Here is an 8834-nt window from a genome sequence, read left to right as displayed (position 1 = left end):
CTGCTAAACCCTTAACGCAAATTACAAAATAATAACAATACATGCAGACCAAAACAATGACGGCTAAGACATATAGTCTGGACCCAAATCAATACTGCAAAAACAAAATACCTCCAAGAATTATGCCTCGAACATCCACAACATGCTAAAATCACCATAAAAGTCGCATAACATGAAGAACACCACCGAATCAAGAAAATGATCAATAACACGCACAATGATCAATGTGGACCAACAACATAGATAGAACATGATCTAGAAACATACACAAGCAACGTGAATTACCACAGCAACAACCACAACATCACATCTTACTAGAATATTCATCATCACTATATCGAACCTCAATAACATCAACTCAACTAGTTGTCAAGCTGAAAAATTCACTTGCAGACCTCCAAATCATGAACCATCCAAATTGAGGACACGCCAAAATGTCCCAAACACTCTGCCAAATCCACAAACCAAAATATTACAATTTTGGAGCAATGCGGAGCACAATCCAAAATACCGAATAACATGAACAACTGAACACCAACTTGAATACCGGATCACACAACTCGATCAAATCATCATGCAGACTATAGAAACTTTCGTTGAATCAAATAGAGATACTTATCTCAAAACCCATTAAACCGCAACAACACAACTGCAACACATTGGCCATACCAACTCATTTAATCTCACTGCAATACTAGAACACACAAAAGAATATGTTGGCATCAATGACAAAACATTGTTCTGGCAAACTTCTCAACAATATCCAACATAGAGTGCAAGTGGGAATGTTAGGAGGATGTGATATGAGGAGAGATAATGAGTGGAGGAATATAAAATTGGAGGATAATGATGAGCATGATTAGGCTAGGGTTAATTAGGCTAAATGATAGGATTGGAAAGGGGGACTTGTAGGAGTCAAGACATTAGTTAATTAATTGAGATTAATTAACTAATCAAGATTGGAGAAAAATATTGAATTTATTGGCTAAGGTTGGGAATTGAATTGGTTTTAGAAGAATGGGGATTTATATAATCAATTGATAAATTAATTATATATCTGAGTGATAAATTAATTATATGTCTGAGGGATAAAATTAATTAAATATAATTTAATTAATTTTGAGAAGATTAAAGACTAACATAATTAATGGAATTAATTATGCGAGAAGGGGTAAGTTAATTAAATATTAATTAGGTATATCAGTATAGCAACCTAGTAATTGTTGTTGGCCTAATTATTCATTCAATTCCACGTTCACATGGACGTCACAAATGGAGACTAGATAGTGAAGATCACGAGAAAATATTAAATGTTATTGAAAACCGAGTTGAACCACTTGACATGGTATGAGTATTTAGTTCTCATAGTAGTGTTTGAGCTCATGAATTAAACTTATATCTAGAGTAGTGTTTGAACTTTTCATGGTATGGCTTAAGAGGATGATATTTCTTAAATGTGATAAATTGTTTATTTTTATGAAATTTTTATTACAATTTCTTATGTGATCTATTTCAATTATTGTATCTTAACATGTTTAACATGATGTTTAAATGTCTTAAGGGGATGTACAATTAGGACATGGCTAGAACAAGTAAATTGGCATTAAATTGATTAATTGACCCCAAGTAATCTACATAAGACCCCTTAGGGCATGATCTCACATTGGCCTCAAGTAAGACATACGACCCCTTAAACTGACATTAAATTGAAAGTATTTATGCATATATGATATATTTATAATCATTTGAGTTTGTAAATTATGCATATGAACTTTAAAAATTTTGATATATTTATAATCACTTGAGTTGTAATTGTTTCAAGAATGAGGCATATTTCAAGTCAAATTCATGATGTGGCTTAAGGGGATGATATTTCGTATGTGATATTGTTTAGTTTTAAGAAATTTTCATTGCAATTTCTTATATGATCTATTTCAATTATTGTATCTTAACATGTTTAACATGATGTTTAAATGTCTTAAGGGGATGTACAACTAGTACATGGCTAGAACTTAAATTGACATTAAATTGATTAATTGACCCCAAGTACTCTACATAAGACCCCTTAGGACATGATCTCACATTGACCCCAAGTAAGACATAAGACCCCTTAAATTGACATTAAATTGAAAGTGTTTATGCATATATGATATATTTATATAATCACTTAAGTTTGTAAAGTATGCATATAATATTTATAAATTTTGATATATTTATAATCACTTGAGTTTGTATTTTTTTCAAGAATGAGGCATATTTTAAGTCAAATTCATGATGTCGCATTTATTATGTGATATTGTTTAGTTTTATGAAATTTTCATTGCAATCTCTTATGTGATCTATTTCAATTATTGTATTTTAACTTGGGGATGCAATTAAAATGGCTTAAGGGGATGTAATTAGGACATGGAGCTAGAACTTGGGGATGTAATTGAAATAGCTTAAGGGGATGTAATTATTGTATCTTATTCTTGACAATGTTAAATAGATTAAACTTAGATCTATATAAACATCTATAAACATGTCTAATCTAGATATAAACATATAATGTATATAAACATATAACATATAAAAAACATCTAATCTATTCTAATATATAAAAATCTAACATGTATAAATATTTAATTTATTTAAACATCTAATATCAGAGATATAAACATCTATAAAAATCATCAAATAAACAAAATATAAACATCCAATCTAGATATATAAACATTTATAAACATCGTCAAATGAGCAACATATTAACATAAAGAACTAAATCTCAACAAATGTACATGTATCGTCAAATGTATAAATGTCAAACATAAATGATATCAAATGTATAGGTGTATCATCAAACATGTAATCAAGTCCCTAAATACATGTATATATTAGATGGGCACATGTAAACATGTCTAAGAAAGTCTATATAAAGGTAAACATGTAGATGGTTATGCTCTAAGTGGTAGCTCAGTCATCATGTCAGTTATGAATGGAGTGACCCTCTAAGTGATAATCTTGGTCCAATGGATGTGCAACTGATCCTTGAAAATAGTACAACACATTAAAATTAATAAATGTACACACACACACACACACACACACACACACACACACACACACACACACACACACACACACACACACACACACACACACACACACACATATATATACACAAACATATGTACATAAGAATTAAAAACTCACATGTCCACTAGTAGGTGTTGCATCAACTAAATCTCACAAGTATGCACACTCTATGAACTCAGGCTGGGAGTAATGTGAGCTAATTATGCCTACAAATATATATAAATTTGTAATGTTACATGTGTATATTAGGACTAGAAATAATTGAAAGTTATAAAAACTAAAAATTAAATAACTGAATATTTTTAAATCATTTATTATACATGTACCTAGCTATCAGGTGTTGAAGTCTGATCATCTGCTACCATCGTATTTGCCACAACAGTTGCATCTACATATTTTTCCATGATAATCTTTATGAATGACGATTGTAGGGGGCTATGCAAATGAGAGGGCATTGATGTAGAGTATGACCATAGTAGCATCTCCATAAAACCAGTCTAGCTCAGCCCCTGTAGTTGCTCCTTGAACGAATGTAGACCCTCTGGTGTGATATGAACCTAGTCAACCTATATCTCCCACTCTCCAACAACAGAGTGGTTTTTCGATGGGTCTTGTTATGTAGAGTGATGAGAATGCTGTGAATTTCCTAGAGTCTAACTTGATGTTGCAACCTACGACTCTCTAAGAACCTCATGCCTAACCTCATCTAATGGTATATGAAGGCGAGATGAAATAAAACATTATGCACATAAGAGGTCCTCTACAAAATAGTGAGACATATGCATTTGGTGAGAACCTCTTGAGATAGCTACTATGTCTTGTGGTGTCGACATGCTAGTAATAGAATAATGATCATTGGCCGCATGACTAGATGATGCATGTGTTAATGGTCTCGGTCGTGGTCAACTCATCATATATCTGCTTAATCGATCAGAAGAAATGATAACAACATCAACTACAATATCTCCAGTGCTATCAATTTCTTCCCTCTAGGAAGAAATGACCACCCAATCTATTGTGGAGGTGGGGGATGGGGATATCTCAAGAAACCTATGACCAACCAATGTCTATAGGCTGGCACCTGTCAATCAACTCTGCGATACAGCTCTCGATCTGTCACTCTGCCACACCTTTGTCCAGAAAAGGTTGGTAGGTCAAGGTAGTTGACCTTTAGGCACAAATGGACCTCAACATACACCTACTGAGAAAAGTATAATGGAATCTGATTGTTATTAGGATAAGAACCATGTGCAACAAGGAACCGATGATATATGATCTAAGCCACTATTTGATTTGTACATTGTGTCACCTAATATGCTCTCACATTTGCCTTATCTTGATAGTAAGGAAATATATTTTTTTTAATAATTTCCTTAGGGACACAGCGTTGGACCTCCTCCAAGGAAACATCACTCGAGACCTCTACCCTCAACTCCCTAAAAATGGCATCTACAATCTAAGGGGAATATGAGGTGTGCTAACCTAGGCACTCTCTAAGGCACTCTATGCTCCTCAAAATAGTCTAGCATGTATCCTATGAATCTCCTAATCGGTATAAAGAAAAATGTCACCATACTCAAGTGTTGGATGTGGAGCTTGATCAGCCATCTAGAGGTGTCATAAAGTTACAAATTATATAAGTGTACGTGAACACACAAATGAAAATAATGAAATTTACTCTATAATGTTTTTAAAAATTGGATGTTAAGATACGTAACTTATTTACAGATGTATAACAACATAAATTTAAATATTGATTCAGTTTCTAGTTCTAAATCTTAGGCCTTGGTTGCTCAGACTCCTACATCTATAGGAAAATATAGAAGAAGTAGAAGAATAATTGTATACAGTCTACTAAGTCACCTCTAGCTTCAGAGTCTCATGGACATTATTTATATTCTTCCACCTATTCCAAGAGGTCTTCATCTAGGAAGGACAAGCACACTTGAGCATGCATCTAATTGTATCTCTCATGCATCGAGAGTAAATCAAAAATCTTATGAGAGGTTTGGTCACTTGAACCTATGTGTGCTTCACTCATCCACTGTGGTTCCAGAGACTTGTTTTGATCCTCCTCCACCTCTTTCTTCCTTAGATATCAGTTCAATTTAGCAGGTTGATTGTTCCCTTCCAATTTTATCAAAGTGGGATGAGTACTTGCCATATATATCACACACTCCATACATTGGGGACATGACCAAGGATATCACATTCCTCCTTGATGGTAGTTTGAGCATTCCTATCATCCCATCTTCAATACCTTCAAAGGTTGTTCAACGGGTATCTTTACAATTGTTTGGATTAGCTTCAGTTGATTTGGCATAACATGATTCAAATAGCTGGATAGTTGAGCAGTCTTCTATGACATATATCATGAGACTTCCTTTCATTGCCTTTCATGGATTTGTTTCAACCTTCGCCACTTGATTTATTTCTTCCTAAGGGGAGACATGTGATTTGACACTCTTGGAGAATTACTATCAACATATGTCCTCAACCCTTCATCTTCAGCATTGGAGCTTCTTTCTTATGGGGGTTACATCATCTCGTCTTCTCTCTCTTATAGGGGGGATATTCATTGTACTTATGTGACTAATGCTCTACTGGGGGGGCCACTTGGAGTCCTTCATTTTAGTCACATGTAGTACCTTTTTCATTTTATTGCATCGCTCTCTTTTGGAGGGGTTTTTTCCCATGTGATTTTTCTTATTTTCTCTGTTTAAAGAGACCTCATTGTTGTGAGTTGCAGTGCTTTGTATTGGTCTATACATGAGTACCTAATCAAGCCTAGTTGTCGAGACTGATTCATGAATGCATTTTGCATTCATCATTAGCTCTTTATATTATCCCTAAGTTAACCTTAAGTAGGTGTGTTGGAGTAATTTTAGGACAATTATCTAATTATTTATTGACTAGGTCCTTTAATTGTTTTTTCACTTAAGCTAAACTTAGGTGCTTTTTATTATCTAGAGTTTGTTTTTCTAGTTTAAGTTCTAGATGTAGTTGAGCTTAATTTAGCTCCTACTTTACAATGGTTCTCCTAATTTTAGCATTGGGTTTGCACCAGGGATTTCACTCATCCTTTATAAGGATTTGTTTATTCATTGTAATTGTACCTCCAATATTGTTTTGTGCAATAATATAGAATTCTCTAGTTGTTATAGAGTATATTATGTTTTCTTGATCTCTTTTGTGTGATAGGTTTTTTTTCTTGTAGATGATTCTTGGCTCTTGTGGTTGATCATCAACTTCTGCAACCTAACACCCATCTTGTATATATTCAAGTGTTCTCATTTGGTTATGTACTTCATCAATTCAATTCATGCCAATTGTTGTGTTAATTTTTATTTGGCTCATTTCTCATTTATACACCTTGTGAGTAATTATTTTGATGTGACTTGTGATCTTGGCTTCCCAACACTTAAGATACATCATTATGTTATCATGAATGATTTTATTATGTTATTACTTTCTTATGCTCTGCAAAAGGATGTTAGGAAGACACACAAACACAAGGAGCATTTCAAACTTTGGTGTTAGTGTCAGAAATCATAAATGAAAGACTATCCTAAGCTAGTGGATTTACTAATCAAATAAATAGTAAATATTCATTTAATTAAATGGACAAATTTATGTGACTACACTTTCTTGTATAGTATTTTAGATCTTTTTTTATCATTCCTTTTAGCTTAGTGAAGAAAGCATTTATGCGCCTTAACTTCCTTTCAATTTTCTTTATTTGCTAGAGTGAAGTAGATTTTTGACTTGGCTAGACATATTTTAATTTTATTTATTGACCTTGTTAGACAAATTTAGATTAAGCTTTCACGAAAACTTCATAAATTCTTACATAATGTCTCCTACATGCTCTATTTTTTTGTCCCCTTCTAATATTATCTCCCCTTCTTCTTTGAATTCCTTGATTTTGCTCTCCATCTCTATCTATATCAAATTAAGTAAGATTTGTAACAAATGACATAAACTATAAAATGTACATAAAAAACTTCTAAATTTTGGAACTTTTAAAGTATTAAATGTTATGAAGTTTTTTTAAAAAAATTATATGCATTTTATATATATTACTATTATTTTATAAATTAAAAAGATATCATTATCCAATCAACCAAAATTTTATAAATTAAAAGATATCATTATCAAACCAACCAAACGAATAGTTAAATTAAATATTATATTTTGGCCAAAAAAAAACATATCCACATTCAATGTCAACCATTTTGATCCATCGAATCTTTCTCTGAATGTGGCCAAGATTTCCTGACATACCCACGTGTTTGAAGTGACAAATATCACACGTGTAGACAATGTGGATAGTCTTCGTCATACGCGCGAACAAATCATCCATACTCGTGTTATTCCACACCAAATCTTTCTTTATACTTTGTTGAAGTCTTTTTATATTATTATAAGGAGGAGATAATAGTATATCTATTAAAAAAAATGAGTAATACATTTCACAATTTAAATGAGTTAATTGTTGAAAAAGCTAAAGCTGTTTAGTGGCTATAATTAAGAGGTGGAGCTAGTCCTTATTATCTGGTTTTTTTTATAACATTAGCAAAGTGTAAGTTATCTAAGAGAACTTCCCATCTAGAAACACCTTATGTTTCTTTGCAATAGAATGTTGTATATAGGTAAAATGATAAAAGGAAGTGAATATATATATATATATATATATATATATATCACATTTATTGTCTTGGTTTTAAAGAAGTAAAATGAAGGTCAGATGTTTGAGGACATTCAAGTGGGATTCTTGAATCTTCATAAAAGGGTTAAGAACCATGTTACTATAATCGTAAGTTTTTGAATTTAATTGTCTAAGGCGAGTTGGGGTTGGTCCACAGTTTCATAGGATTATATCCATTTAATATAAAATAAATTTATGGAGGTTTGAGACTCAAACACCCAAGAACAATTGTGTCCCTAAATCTTCATAAGGGGACTAAGAAGCACATGAGTATAACTGCAAGATTTTGAATTTAATTGTCAAAGGCAAGGTGGAGTTGCTCCACAATTCCATGAGATTATATCTATTTTATGTAAAATAAACCTATAGAGGTTTGAGAACACCCAAGGGTAGTTATGTCCCTAAATCTTCATGAGAGGACTAAGAAGAATATGAATATAATTGCAAGATTATGAATTTAATTGTCTAAGGCAAGCTAGGTCTACTCCACAATTCCATATGACTATATATTTATATAAAATAAACTTATGGAATTAGAGAACACCCAAGAACAATTATGTCCCTAAATCTTCATGATGGGGCAAAGAAACATGCAAGTATAATTGCAAAATTTTGAATTTGATTATTTAAGGCAAGGTGGGGTTGCTCCACAATTCCATATGACTACATATATTTATATAAAATGAACTTATGGAAGTTTGAGAATGCCCAAGAATAGTTGTTTGTAAATCCTTATGAGGGGGCTAAGAAACATGTGAGTATAATTGTCTAAGTCAAGGTGGGGTTGCTCCACAATTCCATAGGTGGTGTTGCTCCACAATTCCAGAGAGAGAGAGAGAGAGAGAGAGAGAGAGAGAGAGAGAGAGAGAGAGAGAGAGAGAGAGAGAGAGAGAGAGAGAGAGAGAGAGAGAGAGAGAGAGAGAGAGAGAGAGAGAGAGGATATGTCTTAAATCATCAAGAAGGGGCTGAGACACTGAAGAACAATTATGTCCCTAAATCTTCATGAGGGGGTTAAGAAACATGTGAGTGTAATTACAAGATTTTGAATTTA

Source organism: Cryptomeria japonica, chromosome 1 (genome assembly GCF_030272615.1).
Source record: "Cryptomeria japonica chromosome 1, Sugi_1.0, whole genome shotgun sequence".
In the NCBI taxonomy this organism is placed as follows: Eukaryota; Viridiplantae; Streptophyta; class Pinopsida; order Cupressales; family Cupressaceae; genus Cryptomeria; species Cryptomeria japonica.
The sequence above is the reverse complement of the archived record's forward strand: the minus strand, read 5'-3'. Positions refer to the sequence as shown.